Source organism: Galeopterus variegatus, unplaced genomic scaffold (assembly GCF_000696425.1).
Source record: "Galeopterus variegatus unplaced genomic scaffold, G_variegatus-3.0.2 Scaffold275, whole genome shotgun sequence".
Taxonomy (NCBI): Eukaryota; Metazoa; Chordata; class Mammalia; order Dermoptera; family Cynocephalidae; genus Galeopterus; species Galeopterus variegatus.
Genome location: NW_007726386.1, coordinates 282983 through 293530, shown reverse-complemented (window position 1 = coordinate 293530; position 10548 = coordinate 282983).

Genomic DNA, 10548 nt, shown 5'->3' with positions numbered 1-10548 from the left:
AATGATAAATGCTGGCGTGGTTGCGGAGAAAAAGGAACTCTCTTACATTGTTGGTGGGAATGCATAATGGTGCAACCCCTATGGAAAATGTCGCGAGGAAGCTATACAAATGGCTAACAGTCATATGAACAAATGCTCAACATCACTCAGCATCCGGGAAATGCAAATCAAAACCACACTGAGATACCATCTCACCCCAGTTAGGATGGCCAAAATCCAAAAGACGCTGAAACACTTATAATTTTTTTAAACATTTAATTTATTAATTCATTTGGCTTGCAGCCTAATGAGGAATTCAAATACTACCTCTGTCCATTACTAGTTCAAAGTCTGAACAAGTTCAGTGCTCTTTAGTCCTCATTTTCTCACTTTTAAAAGGAATCTGGTAGTATAGAGCTTATTCAGTATTCACCAGGATTAAATTAGATAATGTTATAAATGGTTATCAGACTTCCTGCTGATAGTAAATAATAAATGACTAAGGCGAGGATTTATGAATCCATATATAATGAGATGTTTTGATCTATTATTTACCAAAGACTTATTTAGCATAGCAGTTTAATCTGTGGACATTCAAAATATATTTCATGCCAAAAAAATACATAAATACAGGCTTGAAAGTAATTTCATTAAAATATTTTCTGTCGTATTTGGAACAGAATGAAAAATTAAGCAGTGGTCATGAATACTAGACATACAGAGAACCTTCCCATTCATGGAAGTTACTTTGGTATTTGGAGTTTTAAGCCTTTGTTCTCCCAGTCTTTTTAAGGGAATGATACAATAAATAATGAATGGTTAACAGTGATGGCAGATCAACAAGCAAAGATAAACACAAAAATGATGCAAGACAGAGTGTTCCTGTTCAATATCCTTCAAGTAGTTAGTTTCAGATTTAGATTACTTCAAGGCATCCAGGTATCCGAGCTATCACCACGAATATCTAAATTGCTTTCTCACAGGCTCTACAAAGCACTCTCTTTACTTTATCTACTCATTTTAGATGGCACCTCATTGAATTTCTCTTAGCCAATTTACTTTCTGCAAAACTCACATTTCTCTTACAATGTAGAATTTTTTTTTTTAGCTTTACTCTTTTAACTTTAGCTTAATAGCATGGGAGCTTTCTTTAAGTTTCACTGTCAGCAGAACAGCACAAATTTAACATTTATTTGATCCATTTTTACTAAACTGCAGAGAAAAAAATGTAGTGCTAAGGGCAATGTGGGTATTAATTTTTTTCTATTTTTTATACAACTACTTGAATGCATCCCCATAGAAAACTAATATATTGATCAAACATAATTAGCTTCAATTTACATAAAATGAAAGCATAAGTTACTTGTAAGTTGTAGAAAAGTACGTTTAAGTGAAAATAAGCCAGGGGAGTTTAGAATACTCATCTGGCACGCAAAGTATCTAAAGTGTGATAAGAGTAAATGAGACAAAATTCTAATTTTACCAGAAGAAATAAAATTTAATAAAAAACAAAATATTAAAATTCACTTATGTCTTTAAATTGCCATTATAAAACACATGTAAATATTTTAAAACAGAAAAATAGAAGTAAAAAAAATTCACCAGTAATACCATTTAAAGATAAAATGTAAAAATAATATTCTGGTGAACTTTCTTACAGACTTTCTCTACACACACACAAAAACACACACACATGCAAGATTCATTCCACCCATTCAGTTTTATAATCTCTCTTTTTTCCTTTAACATTAAATTATCAAGAATTTTTTGTCATTTCTTCATTTAATAAACAGTTACTAAGCAAGTATCATTTGCCACAATAGCATACTATTATGCTCTAAATAAAAATCTATAAAATAATCATTGTTGTTCCCTTGTGGAGAATATATTCCGATGGAGAAAACAGGCAATGAACAAGTTGACAAATATCTAAAATGTATATTTATGTTTATAGGTATGGATATGGACATAATTATAAAAATAAAGAACTGACTGGGATAGCTACTAAAATAAATTGGTCAATGATGGTATTCTACAAGTGACATGGGCTGAGCTTCTAAAGACAGAAACAGCAATCTTTATATGGGTATCACACAGGAGCATTATAAGCATGAAGAAGCAAGCATGACGATCCCAGAGGGCAAAAGCTTTCTTTTGGAGAAACAATCTAAAAATGGCAATTCCAGAGTCTAGTGAGAAAGGAGAATAAATAAGAGGTTGCAGACTCAGGCAGAAATCAAATCATTCAGAGATTTATATTTTAGCATTATAATAAGATTGAAACACTTGAATCTGGGCTAACTTTGGACTGCTTTTGGTCGACAGAACATAATACAAGTGATATTTCAAGCCAATCCATTAAAAAACCTAATGCTACCATTTTTACTCATGAATCCAGTCGTTATGAAATAAGTTTACCTTGAGAACACCACGTTGTGTGGAAGCCCAAGCTAACCAGATGGAGAGGCCATATGAAGGAATGCCGAAACCAGACATGACAGTGAAACCATCTAGGATGTTCCAGCCCAGCTCAGCCACCAGCTTAACGTAGTATATTTAGGCCCCCTAGCTGACAACAAATGAAACAGAACCAACCAACCATTCCCTGCTCAAATTTCTGACAAACCAAATTATGAAAATAATAAAACCATTGTTTTATAACATTAAATGTTGGGATGGCTAGTTAATAGCAATAATTAAAAGGAACAATAAACATAAAATGATATAATACGACATAGTACTGAATAAAATGATATGTGATATAATATTATTTCAGATATTAAGTTTATTTGATCCCCTTTCCTAGGCAAATATTATTTGATGGCATTTTCCAGTTTATCAACATAGTATCAAATCATAAAATAATAGATTACATTAATTTAGTGCATTTAACTATTCAGCCCTATTTCCACTAGGGAGAAGGTAGATATTATTGTTGATAGTTTCCTGTTAATAGTTCTCTTCGGCTATCACTCTAGATGTATTTTAGCATTCACTACTACTTTGTGAGACTAAAATTTAGAGAAAGTTTTAAAGATTTTTATAAAATTGTCCTTGTTAACTTATAAAGGAGAACTAAATATGCCTTTGAAATGTGATATAGTGTTTATAATAAAGTACTCTCAGTTGGAATACATCCTATTCTGCTTTTATCCATTGCACTATTCTTTAAGAATAATATGGATGCTAATAAATGGAAGCTAATTGTAATCCTGATATTCTCTATTATTTATCAGTTATGTATTCTTAGTACCTGGCACGGTACATGTAAATGGTCTTTTTTTTTTTTTTTAATATCTATGTTCTCTTAAGGATCCTCTTTCATAGACCCATATTATAAAAGCACCACAAACAAGCAATAACCAAAAAAAGTTAACTGAAAGAAATATTGGTACTTTTTTCTGCTCCTATTTCTTTTTTTTCAATTTTATTCATATTTATTTTCGTGGGGTGCAGTGTGTTGTTTCAATACATGCATGTACTGCACAATGATTCACTTAGGGTAGACAGCATAGTTTTGTACCATTAATCCACCACTTAACTGAAAGAAATATTGGTACTTTTTTCTGCTCCTATTTCTTCTTTTTCAATTTTATTCATATTTATTTTCGTGGGGTGCAGTGTGTTGTTTCAATACATGCATGTACTGCACAATGATTCACTTAGGGTAGACAGCATAGTTTTGTACCATTAATCCACCACTTCTTGTCCTTTCCATCCCCCTTCCCTCCCAGCCTCTGGTAACCATTATGCTACTTTCTACTTCTCTGAGAACCATTTTTTTTTTTTTTTGTTTATTTGTTTTAAAGATCCCAAATCTGAGTGACACCATGTGGTATTTGTCTTTCTGTGCCTGACTGACGTCACTTAACATGATGGTTTCCAGTTCCATCCATGTTGCTGCAAATGATAGAATATCATTTCTTTTCATAGCTGAATAGTATTCCATTGCGTATATATACCACAGTTTTTTATCCATTCATCTATTGATGGGCATTTAGGTTGATTCCATCTTTTGGCTAGTGTGAATAGAGTTGTGATGAACATGGGAGTGCAGGTGTCTTTTTGATATACTGATTTCATTTCCTTTTAGCATATACCCAGTAGTGGGACAGATGTGTCATAAGGTAGATAGATCTATTTTTAGTTCTCTGAGGAACCTCCATACTGTTTCTCAAAATGGTTGTACCAATTTATATAACCATCAAAAATGTAGGAGTGCTCCCTTTATCTGCATCTTCACTAGCATTTGTTATTTCCTGTCTTGTTGATAATAGCCATTCTAACTGGGATGAGATGATATCTCACTGTGGTTTTAATTTGCATTTCCCTGATTATTAGTGATTTTGAGCATTTTTTCATGTGCTTGTTGGACATTTATATATCTTATTTTGAGAAATGTCTAATCAGGTCCCTTGCCCATTTTTTAAATGGGTTCTGATTTTTTTGCTGTTGAGTTGAGTTCCTTATGTATTCTGGATATCAGCCCTCATCTAATGTATGGATTGCAAACAATCTCCACCATTCTGTAGGTTGTTTCTTCACTTTGTTGATAGCATCTCTTCCTGTGCAGAAGCTTTTTAGTTTGATGTAGTCCCAATTATGTATTTTTGCTTTATTGCCTGTGCCTTTGTGGTCTCATTTTAAAAAACATGCTATCCACATCCATTTCATGTAGCATTTCTCCTATGTTTTCTTCTAGCAGTTTCACAGCTTCAGGTCATAAATTTAGGTCTCTAATCCATTATGAGTTGAATTTTGTGTATGGTGAGATATAGGAGTCTAGTTTCAATCTCCTACATGTGGATATCCAGTTTTCCTAGATGGAGAAACTGTCTTTTCTCCACTGTATATTCTTGGCACCTTTGTTGAAAATCAGTTGGCTGCAAGTATTTCGGTTTCTTTATAGACCGCTTATTCTGTTCCATTGGTCTATTTGTCTATTTTTGTGCCTACCATGCTGTTTTGATTCCTATAGCTTTAATAGTATATTTTCAAGTTTGGAAGTGTGATGCCTCCAATTTTGCTCTTTTTGTTCAAGATTGCTTTAGCTATACAGGGTCTTTTATGGTTCCATACAAATTTTAAGATCATTTTTTTCTATTTCTGTGAAGAATGTCATTGGTATTTTGATAGGCATTGCATAGAATGTGTAGATTGCTTTGGATATTATGGACATTTTGATGATGTTAATTCTTCCAACACATGGGCATGGTATATTTTTCCATTTATTTGTGTCCTCTTCAATTTTTCACACCAGTATTTCATAGTTTTTCACCTCATTAGTTAAATTTATTCCTAGGTATTTCATTGTTTTGGGGGAAAGGGGCATAGCTATTATGAATGGGATTAAATTCTTCATTTCCTCTTCAACTATTTTGTATTCAGTGTATAGGAAGGCCATCGATTTTTGTGTGTTGATATTGTATCCTGTCCATATATTGAATTCATTTATTATTTCTAATAATAGTGTTTTCTATGTTTATGATCATGTCATCTGCAAATAAGGATAATTTGACTTCTTCCTTTATGATTTCAATGCCCTTTATTGCTTTCTCTTGCCTTGTCCTGGCTAGAACTTACAGTAGTATGGTGAATAAGAGTGGGGAAAATGGGCATCCTTGTATTGTTCCATAGAGAATAAGCCTCCAATTTTTTTCATTTTAGTATAATATTAGCTGTGGACTTGTCATATGATCTTTACTGTGTTGAGACACATTCTTTCTATACCTAGTTTGTTGAGTGTTTTTATCACAAAGTGGAGTTGGATTTTATCAAATACTTTTTCAGCATCTATTAAAATGATCATGTTTTTTTCCCCTTCATTCTGTTGATGTGATGTAACATGTTCATTGATTTGCATGTATTGAACCAGCCATCCTTGCATCCCTGGAGTGAATCCCACTTGATCATGATGAATGATCTTTTTAATGTGTTGTTGGATTCTGTTTGCTGGCACTTCGATGGGTATTTGCATCTGTGTTCATTAAAAATATTGGTTTGCAGTTTTCTTTTGTTGTTCCTTTTTCCAGTTTTGGAATAAAGTTAGTGTTGGCCTTGTAAAATGAGTTTGGAAGTATTCCTTCTTCTTTAATTTTTTGGAAGAGTTTGAGAAGAATTGATATTGGTTCTTCCTTAAATTTTTGGTAGAATTTAGCAGTAAAGCCATTTGGTCCTGGGGTTTTCTTTCCTGAGAGACTGTCTATTACTGCCTCAATCTCATTACTCATTATTGGTTTGTTTAGGTTTTCTAGTTGTTTGTGATTCAACCTTGGTAGGTTGTATGCTCTCGTTTTTAGACTTTCTTATTTTGTGATCAAAAAATATTGATATGTGAAAAGAAATAACTGAGCCAAGTTAAATGTTCTGAATTTACATTACTAATATTTTTTATTAAACTTGTTATTAAATTTTACACTATTACTTGTTAGCCAATGAATTTATTTCATATAAGAAATGAAAATACAGAATACAAAATAATGATTGAAGCTTTATAATTTTAGAGTAGATCAAAAATAAATTAAGGTAAAAATTACCATGGTTAAGATGAAGAGTAACTAAGGAATTTATGGAACTGAGACAAATTTGTAATTGGAATTTTATGCAACGTGAAGTACATTACTTTCCTCTTATATTTTATATTAATACTGTACTTGAATAGCTATTGATTGTATTCTTTTCATTTTACTATCTGCCATTCCCCCTTAATTGTATGCAGCCCTGTCTCATTATGCCCTAAAATTTATCATTAATATACTGTGCTTTCATCCATTTGCACCCAAGATTAAGTTTTTCTAATATCAAAAATACAAATTACTAATTTCTCATAAGAATATCAAAATGATTCACATATGTCCTTGAGCTGACAAGGTTGGTTCTCTATCACTATAAACACTTGAAATTGTTGAAATCTCTCCATGTAATCTTAGTTTTCCAATGTGGGAAAACCCATTTATCCTGTGATCCATTTGTCTCTCCATCCTATGGAATCTATAACCAATCTCAGGGGATCCTCAAATGTTTAACCAAGGGCCATCTCTGCCATAGGTCCTTTGATTGTTCCATGTAAAGTCATTCTGTTTATTATGTATGGTTCTGTTATAACAGTAAAATTGTGCCCATAGGAAATTTATATTTGCACAAAATGTCTATCAGCAAAAGAAGGTTAGGAGATGGATGCTCTCTTAACTGTGACAACAAAATTAATTTTCCTACAAAATTTTCCTAATTTTCTGTTAAAGTGAATTTAGAGTAGCTAAAAGGTGAGTTAAAAGTGAGTAACAATACAACTTAAACATATTCATCATTTGAGTTGACCAAGTTTTGCCTAAGAGAAATGGTCTTTTACTTTCCTATCAACAGCAGCATTATTTTAAGGTACTTACTGTCTTACATACTTCTCTTACGTTTTTAGCTATTGACATCATATGAAAAAATGAAATAGCTACTTGAACTTTGTGTTGCTGGAGAAAACTTGATTTTTTTCTCTATATACTTAGAATTAATTTCCACTCATGATTACATATAATGCAGACTTGTTCCAAGAAGAGTGCCAATGTTAAATTCAATTAGCCTCATGAAAAGTCAACAAGAGAATCCCATATGCTAACTGGCAGTGTGGTCTGTCACTAAAATTAATTGACATGTGATACTGCAAATATGTGGCAGACAAGTGATATCTGCCTGCTGGGGTTCACGCTTTTGTGTAATCCCTTCTCCCTTGAGTGTGATTGGAACCAATGACTTACTCCAAACCAAAAGAACATGTCAGTGGTGTTGGGATGTCTCTCCCACAATTAAGTTACATTTTATGACAAGTGTGAGGGGTTGTCCCTCCCGTGATGATGTTACGTTTCATGAATCTCTGTCACTAGAGCTGCTCTTCCTCTGTGCTGGCCTTGAAGAAGCAAGTAGCTATGCTGTGAACTGCTTATGCAGAAGCCTCCATGGCAATGAATGGTAGGCTGCCTATATGAGTTGAAGGTCCCAGCCTTACTGCCACAATGAAATGAATTCTGCTAACAACCTGAATGAGTTTGGAAGGGGATTCCTCTTCAGTGGAGCCTTCTGATGAGGATGTAGCCCGGCCAACACAGTGACTGTGAGATCCTGAGCAGAGGACACAGCTAATCTATGCCCATATTCTTAAAACATAGAAACTGTGATATGATAAATACATACTGTGTTAATCCATTAAATTTTTGGTAATTTGTTATGCAGAAATAGAAATTTAACACACAGCATTACTTTTTGTTTAGACCAGTGCTATTCAATAGAAATAGAATGTAAGACATGTGTTATTTTAAAGTTCTAGTAACCACAGTTAAAAACAGAAAAAATAAATGAGAAAAATTAAGTTTTGTAACATATTTATTTATAAATTATTCATATATTTATTTTTTATTTATTGCATATATGTTTGCATATTGTATTACATAACATATAAAACAGTATATTACCATATATACTATATAGTATATAAGTATATATTAATATTTCTGCACTATATATTATTTGTATATATTATATACAATATTATCAACATATTATATATTATTTTTTATATAATGGTTATGTATCATTTATATATTATATCTTTGTATTTTATTTTTCTCAATATAATCAAAACATTATTTCAATAATATATAAAAAACTATTCATGAGATATTTTACACTTTTATGCTAAATCTTCAAATTTCAGTATGTACTTAAACACAGCACGTATCAATCCTGATACTAGATTTTAATTAGAAATACACAATCTGTATTTAAATTTTACAAAATTTACAGTTAACAAAATAGGTTCAAATAACCAAGTTGTTCCTAATATAACTAAAAGTTTTACTGATACAGTCATCAGGTTCTGAAGTAAAATATGTTAACTATAATTATATAAAATTATAAATTATGTTCTTCACATGCCAGTAATATTATCAGTATTCAGTAGCTACATGTAGCAAGTGGCTACTGTCTGTTTTATTGAACAAGTCAGGTTTGGACTCTGGAATTCATGGCCCCATTTTCTTAGGCCCATGTTATGTTTCACATCTGATTCAGTTGTTCTAAACTTTATGAAACATAATCACAAGGGAAAGTTGTTTTAGATACACTTTAGCAGGACTCCACCCCATCCACTTCATACTGATTCAGTAGGTTGTTAGTTGAATTAGGTAATTATGATGCAGGTGGTCCACATATCACAACTTGAGAAAAGAATGGTGGTGACAGAAAGTAATGAGGGTAAGACTGGGGTGGAAGTTGGGAGCTGCTTTGCCTTAATGACTAGAGCTCATGTGGGTATCCCACCCCAAACCCTTTTGGCCCTAAGACTATATCCCTGGAAAATATAAGAAAAATTAGGGAAAAAAATTACAAAAGGGAGACTATACTCATATCTTGTGCAGAACAATAGCATTGTCCTTTAATTTGACCCATCTCTAGTGGAAGTGCTGTACACTAGCAAAGAGGAACCTTGAGCTCCACCTAGTGTTCGGAGTGTGCTGCTATCACTGTAGCTTTTTTCCCGATTTCAGTTACTGTATCACTTCTTTTCCACTTAGCACTCCTTGGCTTGTCGCTTAAACTCAAACATAAAGCAGAGCTCCATCCTTAGCCTTAACGTCTTCTTCCTCTATAGCCAAATTTCAGGAGACTTGATTCTACATCTAGAACTCCCGCTACAACTTATATGTTGATGATTTCCAAAACGTCATCTCTCTGGACCCACATTCTTAAATTCTATTACATACCATCATCATTTGAATGATACACAGGCACTTTAAATTCAGTGCCTAAAATGGAACTTATTTTTTTACTTCCAATTATTGTAAATTTTCCTTTATTTTATCTCTTGCTAAATGCACTGCCATCAACGTGCTTAAGACCAGACATCAAGTATTTGTCCTTGATGATTTTCCTTCTCATTTTCCTCTTTAGTTTAGTTTGCAAAATCAAGTATTTTATTTGCTTAATCTCTCTGAGCCTTTCCCTCCTTTTTTTGTTCACTGTCATTGCCTTCTCATTCATACATGACTACTGTATAAACCTTCCATGTTAATTCCCTGATTCCTAGTTCTGCTATTTTCTTGCTTTTCATTTTGACTCAATACACTTCACCCTGCACTTGTCTGAGTGATCTATGTGAAAATAAAATGCTGACATTCGTTATGCCTCCACATAAAATGGCACCTGGTTTGGAGAATTTTAATCCCCTTAGTCTAATTTACAAAACCACTCATGGTATAAACCTCACATCTCTCTGTTTTTTTTTCCTGTGCCTTGCAGTGTGCCTGCTACGTATTATGTGATCAATAAATGTCAGAGGGTACTGTTACTTTTTTAAGATCAGAGAACACACATTTTCACACTTTCTAGTTTCATTTTTATTGCTATTTCATACATTCATTTAAAATTACCCAGGAACTTTACTTGAAAATGGTAAATATCTGATACTACTCCCCAAATAAAGTTACAAATCTATAATATTATACTAATTAAAATAGTATTATTTTTATCTAATAAGCTTAATATAAAATAAGTTTTACCAGCAGAGATTTAAATATATATATA